The 14595-nt window shown below is 44.6% G+C and overlaps 1 protein-coding gene across 1 annotated transcript in view; it reads left to right on the forward strand.

The window, feature by feature from the left end:
* LOC126188215 (uncharacterized) overlaps nt 1-14595 on the forward strand; it is a 434258-nt gene that overhangs the window by 311696 nt on the left and 107967 nt on the right. The window lies entirely within an intron of this gene.

A 14595-nucleotide genomic window follows, 5' to 3' on the forward strand; every position in this document is an offset into this window, starting at 1 on the left:
TAGAACTAGTGGCTGAGAGATATTTATGTGAGACGGTTCTGAATGTTTTATCTGTAAATTGCTTTGAACAGCGAGGGAATTGAATCGTGGGGGCAACGTCGTAGATAATTTAGTAAAAGTTGCGAGGTCCAAAAACAGAAAAACCCGCGCTCGGCGGTATTCTACAATTACATATTTTTAAAGTAGTAAAATCTGTCTAAAATTGTATTTTTAAAAATTCATCAATGGGTACTTAACATAGTTTACTTGCAGACAGAATGCACTTAACAAGGATTAGCATTGACTTACTGCTATTTACATGCTGGGCGAGTTATCGAACCATTGGTGTGGAACTTCTGCAATGAGCATAGGAACCCCAAAAATTAGTCTTTAGATTCAGTACAATATAAAATTTTACTTCCGCCCTTCAACAGCACGAACGACAATGTTGAGGGTGGCCCTTAGAATTACTGCCCCGTAAATTCACGTAAACCATGTTAAGGGGCACAACCGTGTTTACTTGCGCACATAGTTCTTCACAGTTACCTGATTAGCAACAACTTTACAGGCGCTCTTACGTTCAGGAACATATTCTGGATCTTTATCTGATTGTGAGTCCTAGTTATCCACCAACTAGGATTGATACAAATCGTTCCTGAAAAGCAGTTTCCTGGCAAGAAAACCACATAGGTTACTACTGCGGGAACCATGTTTTTGCCACTTACCACTGTTCACATAATCATATCCTGATAAAATCGTTATGAGTGAGAGTCTGCCATTTCCAATTTAATCGTGGAACTGTCAACTAAGATGAGCAAAGCACATCACGTACCATAGTTTATACGCAATAACTCTGTTTCTCATCGACGGTCCTTTACCATTTTTTTTTTACAACACAGGTCTTAATTTTAAATCTGAATAGTCGTATCTGGCACTACCAAACCCACATCTCATCAACAAAGATTTTGCGTGGGATCTGTACTTCTGTCAAAACGCTTAAATACGTAACCGTATCTCCACTTTCTTGATGCACACTTGTAAAACTATTGGACACACCATTCTTGCTGTGTGCAACCACCTCTTGTTTCGGAATGCTCGACCTTCATTACATTACAGTGTTAATGCGCTAATAGTTGACTTCGGGGAACTATAGAAAAAAAAAAAACTTTCTGGCAGATTACAGTTGTGTGCTGGACCGAGACTCGAACTCGGGGCCTCTGCCTAATTCGCGCTGGTGCACCAACTGAGAAACCCCAGTACGCTTCACAATCCGTCCTCACAGCTTTACTTCTGCCATTTCATCTCGCACCTTCCAATCTCCACAGAAACTCTCCCGCGAAACTTTCTAGTCTAGCACTGCTGGTAGAAGAGAGTGCGGAGACAAGGCTTAGCTACAGCCTGGGGTATGTTTCCAGAGTGAAAATGTGATGATAGAAATATTTTCGAGACCACCTTTAATGAAACGTAATTTTTGTATAGTTGTCGTCCAATCTCAGAAATTCTCGGATCTGTCATCCGCAATACTCTTTATATGTCACTGGCTAAGTGAGGTGTCAAACTGCTACTTTTCGGTGAAAACTTAGGAGTTAAAACCTTAGTCACTCCCAGAGATTTTTTTTACTACTTCTTGCAGTTCTGGCTATGATTTATACTGTATGTCAAAGGTTTAGAGTTCCTCCACCGTTCAGAGTCCACGGCAGAATACACGTCCTACGACTTGATTCAATTTTCTCATGCCGAGGAACCGTAAGGAGCGATCTGTTTTACTTGGTAAAAACTTTCTAAAGCCAAGATCGCATAATTCTTTATTTACAAACAACCAGTGTACACAACTTTGCCTTGGCGTGAGATCCAATTCAAATTGAACACACTTATTTTTTTTTCTAAGACTTGAAGTTCAGAGCGAAGTCGGTCCGAACCGGTTGTTTGTAAATAAAGAAATATTTACGCCATCTTAGCTTTAGGAGGTTTATACCTCCTATAACTGGCTGAAGATGTATGCCGTTAGAAGGAAACTTGAAAAGAGAACGGCGTACTTGAAAAAGGCGACGAAAGCTTAGCTGAAAGTGGTAGATATTGTCGGCCGGTTGAGGTGCATACGCTTTTTTTCAGGATGGAATTGCATACTGGCGGCGGCGCCAAGGGGAACTGGTGACGAATGCTGACAAGGCGCGTCTCTGTGCACAATAGTCCGGCGCGGCGCACTTTCACAAATCAAGGAGAACCTGTGCGGGCGAGCGTGCTGCCTGGTTGGTCCTGCCCAGGGTCGCGAGTTCACATTCCGCGATATCTCTCTCTCTCTCTCTCTCTCTCTCTCTCTCTCTCTCTCTCTCTGCGCCTCCCTACGCGTGCGTGTGCGTGTGTTCGATACCAGTTACAACGCTGTTTCACTGGGGCTGCTTGACTGCGTAGCTCAACTTCTAAAACAGTGTACAGTCTTTCTGGCCATGATGCTCGCTCCATCACCCCCATCTGCAGTGCCATACTGGAGACCCCTTTCCCCGTTCGCCGTAATTATGTCTACATGTTGATTTGGTCCCCCTACCCTACGTGTTGACAATCGTGTACATAATTCTTATTACATCATACGAGCAATAGTGATTCGTAGGTTTATGTATTATTCTGACTCCGTAATGTTCGACTGTCAGTCGTTTTCGGGCTAGGGTTCCTAGTATCGTATTGATCTCCTCCGTCATCCATGTAACTTCACCTGATCGCGGAAAAACACAATAGAAGCACGACGGATAAAAAGTTAATCACCCACAGGGGACACCAGTGTAATGCCATACAATACTGCCCCTAGATCTGATAGTGATATCAATCCTACGAGGAAGAGTGGTTTAGGTAAGATATGCCGTAACCAGCTAAAATCACTCACAGATGATTACACTCCGTTCCGGACATGATTTTCAGAGCAAAAGAACATTCTCTGATAGAATTTCCAGTTTTGTATGAATAAAAAATTGGAAGGATGTTTTCTGACTAGGGACTTCCTTGTCACTACCTCCCTTTCCATAATGAGATTTTCACTCTGCAGCGGAATGTGCGCTGATATGAAACTTCCTGGCAGATTAAAACTGTGTGCCGGACCGAGACTCGAACTCGGTACCTTTGCCTTTCGCGGGCAAGTGATCTACCATCTGAGCTACCCAAGCACAACTCACACCCTGTCCTCACAGCTTTACTTCTGCCAGTGTCTCGTCTCCTACAGGTCCCGAGTTCCAGTCTCGGTCCGGCACACAGTTTTAATCTACCAGAAAGTTTCACTATCTCCCTTTCTTTGTGAGATGATCCTCGATGTGTTTTGTGTGGCACATCCGGCGCAGAGCAGACGCATAATTTCATTCATCTCGCTCAAACAGGCAAACTATTCTATGTACAGATATGGAACTGGTGTCAGTTTCTCTGGAAGAACTGTACTAAATTTCAATTTAGTTTTGTGTGTGGCAATAAATTATTAAGGCGATTACAGACGGTTTATGAAAGATACATTTTCTGACGACTTTACCGAATTTTAGACATATGGAAATCTTTCTGTTATTGAAGTTAGGTAAGCACATTATGCGAACTAAATCTTAAGAATACATCAGTTTCATCTACTCCGAACCGGAACTGTGTCAGAGTTTTTCTGTCATGAGATAATTTTAGTTAAATATGATGCATAGTGTTCCACTCGCACGTAAAGTACTTAACCACTATTCCGCGACGTTTCGTTACGAGAAACAAATAACTATTATGACTTTTGGGAAGGTATTCGCCAGCCAGATAATGTTTTTTTTGTTAACTCTGTGTAAACTTCTACAGTTCTTCACGTCGATATTTCTTCGGGCTATTCATACCTCATTTTGCCTTCCGAGCAACGTAAATTTTGTACATTTTTACTAAAAAAACCTCGGTAAAACTTAATCTCAACAGAACTTGCTCAGCACTAAGTATCCTGCAGAGATTACTTCAAAAAGCGAAGAATGTTGTCCACTTACGAGAACATTCTCTAGTATTATTCATACACAATTAGAGAATGTTCTTCGCATTAAGAACTTCCCCCATCCTTTTACTCAAACTGAGAACGTTCTCGGGTGATGTATATTTTTCGAGTCACTTTATATACGTGAAACCGAGAATGTTCTCCAAATTCCGATAGGAGATGTATGTGTGCATCCCAGAGTACAAAGCTGTTGTCATTATGAAAGATAGGAGTCTTCACAGGATACTCAGCATGAAGATTGGAACGGGCGACACTTGGTCGCCGAGACCCGTGTTCATTTAAACCTGACTGGGTGGGCCTACGTCATGGTATGAAAAACCACATCCGACCTGAACTATACCCTCCACACACTGCAGGTGAAACTTATGATTTGGCAGCCGGTGAACTTGACGCCTTGCACCTTTTGAAAAGAGGCAATATCGCGACTCGTCAGACCACATTACTGTAGTCGATTCTCTGCGAGAAGACGCCTGACAGTTGCAGTGGGCTGGGCGCAGCAGCTTCGCGCGCCTACTGCAGCCAATCACGTTATGCGATTTTTTAAACGTCTATATGTAGCCTCAGTATTGCCGGGGCTCCTACAGACGGTTATTGTTTTCGCCTGCAGCCGTTAGGGCTTCCTAGTTGAAAGCTGGCAACAGTGCTGCCAGCGGACAGAGTTCAACTTATACCGACTCGACTATAGTCTCCAGTCAGCTGCAGTCCAGTTTCTGTTTTGTTTGTCCCACTGAAGACGTGCACTTTTGGGTGCCACTGTGGGCAATGGCCGTTTCCGAGGCAACCTGTCCCCATCTCCATTGCACGCAGTTTCAATGTTCGGTAGGAAGCGGGTAGAGATGGAGCTACGTTCACTGACTGCATCAATTCCTGTAGGATTGGAAACGGATTGTCACTGACAAGGTGTGACTCTTATCCGGTTCCTGGTCGTTAGATGTTTTGATGACCGCTGTTCTTTTCCCGTGAAAAATAGCTACGAGCCTTACACAAGTTCTTGTGGACTCGTAAGACAATGTTGAAACACCAACAGATCGGACAACTTCACTCACGGTGTTGTCTTGAACACGTACAAAACACAACTGGACCATTCTCTCACGTTATCAGGTCCACCCATCGTAATGAGCTGATGCCATTCAACTGACGCGCAGAATCACACCACTTACAGCCACGAATTAATTCAGCCGGAGGTCACATGACTGTCGGATACGAATTGTAGACCATGTACAGCAATCCAAATCGATCACTGTGCTGCCCTTTTACGAGGGTAACTAGTACTTCGTCCTGTGCGCTTACGTGCCTGCCAAGCGCTTCTATTCTAAAATTGTCACACAACGTAGTGGGCAGAATGCAAACAACTTCGTGTTCAGGATAACCGCAGCTGTCAAAGTACATCTTGTTGAATTAAAACGGGGAACAGCTATGTGTAAGATCATTTATTTCAAACCACAACCAGTTTTGTAGCTTCAGCCAAATTTTCGGATGGGTATATAAATTGCGTACCCGCCGGGTTAGCCGAGAGCGCTAATGCGCTGCTTCCTGGACTCGGGTAAGCGCGCCGGCCCCGGATCGAATCCGCCCGGCGGATTAACGACACCAGTCTGGATGTCGTTTTTAGGTGGTTTTCCACATCCCCCTAGGTGAAAACCTGGCTGGTCCCCTCGTCCCGCCTCAGTTACACGGCTCGTAGGCATTTGAAACGCGTTCGCACTGTTTCACGGTTTACACTGGATGCAGACGGCTGGGGTACACTACTTCCATCCCGAGGGGAGCGGGGTGGCGACAGGAGGAGCATCCGGCCACCCCCTGAAACTAACATTGTCACTAGCCATAGTAACACCCCATACCCGGCAGTAGCTGGAGCGGGATCCGGATTCAACAACAACATATATAAATTACGTCATCTGAGACGCCAATGTGGGATAGTGGACAAACATCTCCATAAATCAATGCGCATTACTATTAGCGCTGTAAGATCAACCCAGATCTAAGTTATACAATACTACCTGAGGTGTGGAAAAAACCGAGCAGAGTGGTACAGTTGTAAGGCATTGAACACATTCGGGAAGACCGTGGTTCAAATCCATGACCGGCTGTCAGTAATTAGATTCTGCGCGATTTCCTTCAGTCGCTTAAGGAAAATGCCGGGATGGTTCCTTCTTAAACGACACGGACGATTACCTCCCCCAACCCGACCTGTGCTTTGTTTCTAACCACCTCGTCTTCGACTGGACGTTTAACCCTAATTTTCTTTCTCATCCGGAAAAATGCACTCGAAAGAGAAAAAACGAAAATCTTGTGCAATTAAGCGCTCGAAGATCTGCAGATTAACAGACTTTGATAAAATGCTAATCTCATCTCTCTCTCTCTCTCTCTCTCTCTCTCTCTCTCTCTCTCTCTCTCTCTCTCTCTCTCTCTCTCGTCCGTAGCGGTGTTTCGGCAAAAGTTGGACATGATGCCCCCCCCCCCCCGCTCTGTGACGCTGCTGGTTTGACGTACCATTTTCGGTGTGATCACAACTGTATAGAATAAGTTAGGGTGAAGCGAACACGAGATTGGCTGCCTAAGTAGGGAAAACTAACGTTGTCGAATTGCGATTGTGGTGCGAGGAAACTTAACGTCGTGGGATGCCCCAAAAGAGTGTGTGATGGTGTTTCAACAGATCTCATGGTGGCAAATGACATTTCTCTTGTTTCTAAATTTACGTGCAAACATTCAGATTATTAATTCGTACTTGTATTATGCACTTAAAATGTTGTCGCAATTTTATGCCTGTGTTCTTAACAATCGCGCTATAATCACCATATGAAAAACATCATATATACATTCTTCCATAAAAATATTATGATACACTACAACTGAGTCCCCACAAATGTATTGTTGCTTCATAAAATGCTCAGCTACGTTACTGGGAAATTTTCATTCCACATTTCAAAGATCACCACCTTTCTCTTGGCCAGTACTGAAACTGGTTTTCCTGGTACTGTCGCCAAACAATTCTTACAGAGGAAGAGAGAACCATCCAAATTAACACTTGGATTAAATTTGGACTTCCATAGCTTTTCCGCTTACAACACACGACCTGTGCCGCAAGCAGTAAGTAACCACTGTCTGGCCAGGGTTCCGGAAATAGGGAAAATTCGGGTAACGATCTGGTGGTACTGCAGACGGAAGACTAGCTGGAATTCGACATAAAGGGAGAAGAAACCGGCCGTGTCCTTTACAGAGAAAACATTCCAGCATTCGGCTTTATCAATGCAGCAAAACCGCAGGAGAAACAAATCTGTATGATGTAATGGAAATTGGAATCCTGCTCTTCTCGAGTGTGAATTGCCGGTTGAGTGTCGCAGCTTATCGATACTCCCGCAGCCGGAGCCTCGAAGATTCCTGCGGTCGCCGCGAGTGGCGCATTGAACATCGATACCAGGACGGTGTTACAAGCGGCGCTTTTCTGGGTTCTAGTTAAGATTACTTGTAGTTGCTAGCTGGTGCTGAATGTTACAGCGAGTTGTTGATAGCTTTACCGGCAAAGATTCGGACCTTTGCTTACAGCTAGCCACGACTGCCAGTTGTCAACAGTGTAGCATTTCTTCACCCACGAGCTGAGTGCAATACATTTATTTAAAGTGCTCTTGTGTCATGTAATCTTTTGCTTGCCTGTCCAGAATTCTAGGGCGACAGGTCCGACTTCCGCCCATCTTTCCTTAGTAGGGAGGAAGTAACATTCGACTCTTTGGAAGATAACGGTTACCAACCCGCAGCATAACAAGGGTGTTGACACAGAGATTGCTAATAGATTATGTTCCCTTAATCCAAGTGGCTCGATTTTCTCTAGTACACTTTAATAGTCGTGGACCTTACGTCTAGCGCGAACGAAGGTCCTCTAAGCTACCTCGGACACATGTTAGTATTCACGACCGTTAATGGTGTACTTCTGATTGTACAGCTGAATTGTTGCTTCCATTTCTGGTCAATGTTTCAACGACGACCCTGTCTTTTTCAGGTGCTGCGATTTGTGCTATTGTGAATACTCGCTGCCTGGACTCCAGTCAGACTGTCAGCTGTTGTTGGTCTCGTTATAGTTGATTGCGGGTTCAATTCCAGAGTCCCACTAGGTCCTGCGATGCTCTTTCCTTTTCCAGAGCCCCCTGAGATATTACATCAAACGCAGAATTCGTCGGCGTTTCCCAGCCCTGGATGCGATGGGCGACGAGATCTGAATGAACAGAGTGCCGGGCGCTCAAGCCTTGGTTAAAGGAAACCGTCCCTGCTTGTACTTCCTACATCTTCATTGCGATGGACTGTTTTAATTACGCTGTCCGAGTTTGCACCACGATACTAGTCTCATCCTACTTCGTTTCATGCTTATATCCGAGGCAGTGCTCAGCGACAGCTGCTTTGCTTTGTTTTAGTCGGGCATATCGCTGATGTTCCTGGCATCTCACTTCGACTATTCTGATAGTCTGCCCCATGTAAGACATACATTCGCATGGTACACGGTACACACCCAGCCTTCGCAGATTGGGAGTGTTTTTAATATTAAATAGAAGGCTTCTTATCTCTATTGACGGGAGTGAACTATACTGATTCTATGTTTTCGTAAGAGTCTACTGATCTTCCGAGTTACTGGACGAGCAAAAGATAAATAAGCGGTTCTTTACGTTTGTTTCTCTGTCTCAATCTTGACTAATTTCTCAGGCATTTTTGGTTTTGACTGGAACGGCCGCTCCGTTTGACTACCCGAACACCCATTTCTTTGGGACACTATCCGTAGGCGTTACAATGCTTCAGCAAGGCCCTCCTTATATGAAAGTGCTCGAGCTAAGTGGATCTTTAGCTACCTTCCCTGTCACTGCAACTATTGTCATCTGTCGTAAGAAAGAGCGCTGCAACTATTGTCATCTGTCGTAAGATAGAGCGTAGAAATGGGTGTGGATATACAGGTCTGTACTTCCCTAAAGAGGAGATTTCCTTGACTATTATTAATTTCCCTCATTTAGATAAACAAAAACGTTCAAATGTATGTGTGAAATCTTATGGGACTTAACTGCTAAGGTCATCAACCCCTAAGCTTACACACTACTTAACCTAAATTATCCTAAGGACAAACACAAAACCTCCGCCGGGACCTGTAAGTAAACGTTTCCTATCATAAAGGTATTGTGAATTCCTCAAAACCCCCCACCCCTTTCTAGTCCGCAATTTTGGAATACTGAGCGAGGATCCTCTTAAATCTTCAATCGCCATAGCCTATAATTTTCCTCAGTCCTGTGAATGAATGGCTAGGATGGAATCAAAGACGTTTAAATAAGTGTTTAACGATGGAAACTTCATATAACTAAGACTATGATGATAAAGTAACGATACTGCATGCCACAGATTGTAAATTTTTGTTGGCTGCCAAGAAGATAGTGCTGGCAAATTTCCCAGATAAACGAGCAGCAAGAGGAAAACTATAAGCATACGCGCAGTTGATTGTGAAACAGGTACGAGGTTGCAACGAACGTGGCGAAATGAAGAGAGCTGAAGGGAAGCAGGGGCTTGCAACAGATCGGCTTTGCGCCTTGTGTATGCTGTATAGGCAGCGCGCATAGCAGAGACGTGGTCCATGGTTGCCGACCGTCGTAGGCTGTAGACAGACCCTCCATTCATTCCTACTCTTGTAACATATCTTAAAAACATTAATAGAAACGATCAACATCTTTATCATTCGAAAATGATTTACACACATCCGTGCGATTACGCTCTGCTCGGAGATATCCGGTTCGGCTCCTGGTGGTGAAACAAAATTTTAGTGCTAGAATTTGGCAAGCAAGCAAGGAAAGAAATAGTAGCGTGCCGTTCCTGACTTTGTGCCATCCTGGATAAAATTCAAACCCCTCCGCAGTGGCTCGGGGAGTAGAATGAGAGTGTTGATGTGATTCGTCCGTACGGATGAGGACGCTAAAACGGATATATATATGACACAACTCTCATACTTAGCGAAGGAAAGGTGCCTTTGAGCGCCAAGGAAGAAATGTTTTCCAGTTGGGCATACGAATTTATTCCCCATCGTCTCCCAATCAACACTTTCATACGACATTACTTTTATACCTGGAGTGACCAACTGAATTACTGAAGGAATTAGATAATGCCTCAGCTCCGGTAGTCTTCAGAGCGGAGCACCTTCACACGCCTAAACGTCTAGTGAAAACCACCGACAGACGCTTTACTTTGGCAAAACTCGTTGCACATAGCCTCAAGTGTGCGCGTCCTCGAAGACATTTCTACAATCACATTGCTTTGTATTTCAAAACAAGGAGTACTTGGTCGAACTGGAACTATTGAGCTACGTGGTCAAGTTGTTATCCTCAGCCATTAGGACTATAATTTGATCCGTCGAGTAATATCCGATTCCTTTCAGGAAGTGCTAAATGATTCCAGCGCGAGCTCAAAACATTTTGGAAAAAAATTATCTTCACGAAGTGTCATTCGCACCGGGAAACAGTTTCATTAGATAAGCATTGTCAGGCAGAAAGCTTACAACTTGGAAAAGAGAGAGTTAGAATAACTGTTCTGTGGTAAGTTAGACGATCTGAGAACGGATAATTCAGCCTATTATTGCGTTACTCTGTGTACTGATTTCACGTGGGTATACTGGCGGGAAATATGGCCCTTACTGCTGTGAAGAAAACTGGGTTCCACCGGAAAAATAGAACACTTTCCCAGTTTTATAAAAATCGGAGAATGAAAATTAATATCGGAACTAAAATCAGAAAGCGAGTAAGTGTGTTCATTGTCAGCATCTGTTCAATATGCATACTGAAGAATTACTAGATCGCATGGAAGAAAAACAAGGCAAATTAAAGTCAGTAATGGAAAGAGAGTGCATAAGATTTGCTGACTATGTAGCGTTTGTTGCAGAGTCAGAAAAAGAAATGAACAAAATTTTGCAGGTGATGGCTATTGTACTAAAAAAAAGAAAAAAAATTGTAAGAAAATCTAAGACCGAGAGGCGTCGGCTACCAGAGCGTGGAACAACTAGCTAGCTGGAGATCGTTTTTTAACGAACGAACTTGGCGAGTGTTACTAGAAGATAAGAAGTTCCGTTTCACTCTCTCGAAAGTTTAAAGGGTGTAGTTCTTGTGTGTATCCTTGGCTTTTTTAACTTGTTACCCTGTGTTCTTTATAGAGTAGATGCTAGAAAGTACATGGAGACGCTGGGGCGAGTGATTGCGGTGCTCGTTTACCAATGCTGTGGTCGGTTTACTAGTAGGGAGTTGATTACCAGTAGTGTCTCGCTTGTCAGAGTGAGGCTGGATACCTTTATTTCGAATGAGTTATGGTGTAACCGAGCAGAGAATTAATCGAGGCCTTGCGGCAAACGTTATGCAGAGTCTGCGAAACGATACATCACGTGGTTTTTGTCGTGCACCCCACGCCGCCGAGAGTGCGTTGACTCGCCGCGGCCGCGCATGGGATTTCGTCAGATGCTACAGAATCTCCGTGGATGTGACGGGTGAGAACTGGGAAAAACGTATTGGCTGACTCATCTTCAGAAGTTAAGCTTTCGTAATTGAAATGATAAACATTTATTTACCCTACAACGCCTCTCTTGTAGCGTCTGCCACTTGGTTGAAAATCTCCATATTACGAAATGTGCCGCTCTTCGCTAGGTCTTTTCTGTCTCTTCTATTAACTCAAACTGGTAAGATTCCCAGACTGTCGAGAAATAGTCAAGAATCGAGCGATTTTGTAAGCCACTTCTTTCGTAGGTGAATTAAATTTCTGTGATAGTCTTACGTCACCTGCACGACATCTGTTTTTCATATAGTTTTTATTACGTGGTTATTATACTTTAGGCCAAAATGGTTCACATCTATGGTCATCAGTGCCCTAGAACTCAGAACTACTTAAACCTAACTAACCTAAGGACATCACACAACACCCAGTCATCACGAGGCAGAGAAAATCCCTGACCCCGCCGGGAATCGAACCCGGGCGCGGGATACTTTAGGCCATTTCGGACAGTTACTTCTGTTTTACAATGGTTATTGTGCTTTGCCGCAAATGCTGTAACAGTACTGGTTTTCTTTATTTATTTGCGTCAACTGCTAACCCCTTCGCCAATCGTTGATCCTCCGCATATTTCTGCTTTCCTCGAGATTCTTCTGGCGTTGCAGCCTTCTTATAGCCAACAGCGTCGTTTGCGAATAGCCTCGCAGAGCCTGCAACGATACCACTACATCGTTTAAATAAACAATATACTGTAACGGCTCTGTCACATATCATTGGGGTACTCCTGAAATTACATCTATCGATTCTGTCTAGCTAACAGCGACATATTGAGTGATGTCTGCAGGGGAGACCTGAATACAGTAACAAATCTGGTTTAATATTCGGTACCCTCGTATTTTGTCCAACAAACGACTGTGCGGGACGCTATCGATTGCCTTCCTGATGTACACACTGGCTCCGGTTGTGCCTCTTTGTGGCATGCACGTCGATGTACTGAGACTTGACTGAGAGTCGGATTCTGTGCGGTTCAAAACCGTTCTCTTTTACGCGGTTTCCGTAAATCGCTAGAGGCAAATGCCATATTGGTTAGCTAACTTCACCGCTGCCCCCCCCCCCCCCCCCCTTTCCTGTATCTACCGAGCGAGGCAGTGTGTCATCGCCATTATACACTAGTTTTTTACTCGTTTATTTTATTTGAATAGTTCGTTTCTCCCGATCTCGTAAGAAGACAGCTTCAGTGCAATAAATAGTGATATTAAAAAAACGCGAGTGGGATGGGTCTCCAAAAGCATTTCCCCGTTCGTCCACCGACGAAGTGGAAGCCCAGTTCAGCGATAGGTGATTAGTCGCAGCCTGATGAAGGACTAGGTAGCTAAAATGTGAGAACAAACGTTATCTACTACGCGGGAAAGGGTTACCGAATTATTGACTAAAGTCAGTAGCTATTTATAAAAGCGATCTCAAGAAAACAATATTTGCTTATTAACTATGCCACAGTAATATGCAATCATTATTATGTCGGTATTAACAAAAATAGTTGACGTTTACGATGTGAAGCAATTATTCCCGAACGTACACGAAAATGTAGGAGCGGTTATTCAAATTATTCAAAGTGTAAAATTTGCTCGGTCATAATTGCTCACTTCCGTGTATGGCCGAGCTGTGTATGATAGTAATGCACATCACAATGAGCAACGCTAGTAATAGGATACACTTCAGTGTCAACTCTCATAATATCTCTGAATGCGTGATCGGGAAATCATTTGTTTATATGCGGCACGTTGTCGCTAGTGTTTGAACTGTACGGTTGTATTGTATTGAACTGGGGACCTAGAAACGACGGAGAGGCTTCGTCCCCGCCGTAGCCCTCAGTGGTACACAATTCCACAGCAGGCTACAGCAGTCCACTCACCCCACCTCCGACCTACACCGAACCCAGGGTCATTGCGCGGTTCGGACCCCAGTGGACCCACTGGGGAACGTCTCACACCAGACGAGTGTAACCCCAAATGTTTGCGTGGTAGACTAATTATGGTGTACGCGTACGTGGAGACAGTGTTTTCACAGCAATCGCCGACACAGTGTAACTGAGGCGGAATAAGGGGAACCAGCTCGCATTCGCCGAGGCAGATGGAAATCCACCATAAAGACTATCCACAGTCTGGCTGGCGCACCGGACCTAGACACTAATGCGCCGAACGAATTCGTGACGGGGACCGGCACCCCTCCCCTCCCGGAAGGCAGTGCGTTAGACCGCACGACTAACCGGGCGGGCACTGTACGCTTACTCGCACAGGATGCGGTGCTTGATAAATGAAATCTTCCTTAGCCCAAACGTTACCAAGATCTGCCGGCTTGTTTTCACGCATAGCCTGGCCTGCAGAGGGAAACAGACTTGCGGCTGTTGGTAAGTGGCAAAAAAACTTTCGTGGAAGTGGCTAAGGATACGCAAACGATCGTCAATTCATCACATAAGTAAATATTGCACTATGTATTCCTCCTAGTTGGAGTCTTCTTCCTGCCGAAAGTAAATCTCTCTCGGTGCAGTACTGTCGCTTATGATTATTATGGAATGTCTGTGCCGCAGCCTTGCAGTTCGCACACAGCCTTACCGGCTGACGTATTTAACTTGCAGCTGCGCAGCCCACCCTGCCGCTGGGCTCCGTGCCAGGCAAGGATTAAGGCTACTGTTGCAGCATTAACGTATCGCAACATGTTCCCTGTGTATGTGATTCATAAAAACAATAAACAATAGCCGGCCGAAGTGGCCGCGCGGTTCTGGCGCTGCAGTCTGGAACCGCGGGACCGCTACGGTCGCAGGTTCGAATCCTGCCTCGGGCATGGGTGTGTGTGATGTCCTTAGGTTAGTTAGGTTTAACTAGTTCTAAGTTCTAGGGGACTAATGACCTCAGCAGTTGAGTCCCATAGTGCTCAGAGCCATTTGAACCAATAAACAATAGGCTATGACTTAAAGCTTCATTTAATACAATCTGTAAACTCTCTGAAACTATGTACGGTAAAACTCTGCGATACGCATCACAAGGGGCCAGACGAAAAGCGAAAGTTAGACAGAGCAGCAGAAAAACCTGTCGCAAACATATTTTGTCTGCGTGAAGTGTGGGTAATGTTAAAGCGTGCCG

Source organism: Schistocerca cancellata, chromosome 5 (genome assembly GCF_023864275.1).
Source record: "Schistocerca cancellata isolate TAMUIC-IGC-003103 chromosome 5, iqSchCanc2.1, whole genome shotgun sequence".
Taxonomy (NCBI): Eukaryota; Metazoa; Arthropoda; class Insecta; order Orthoptera; family Acrididae; genus Schistocerca; species Schistocerca cancellata.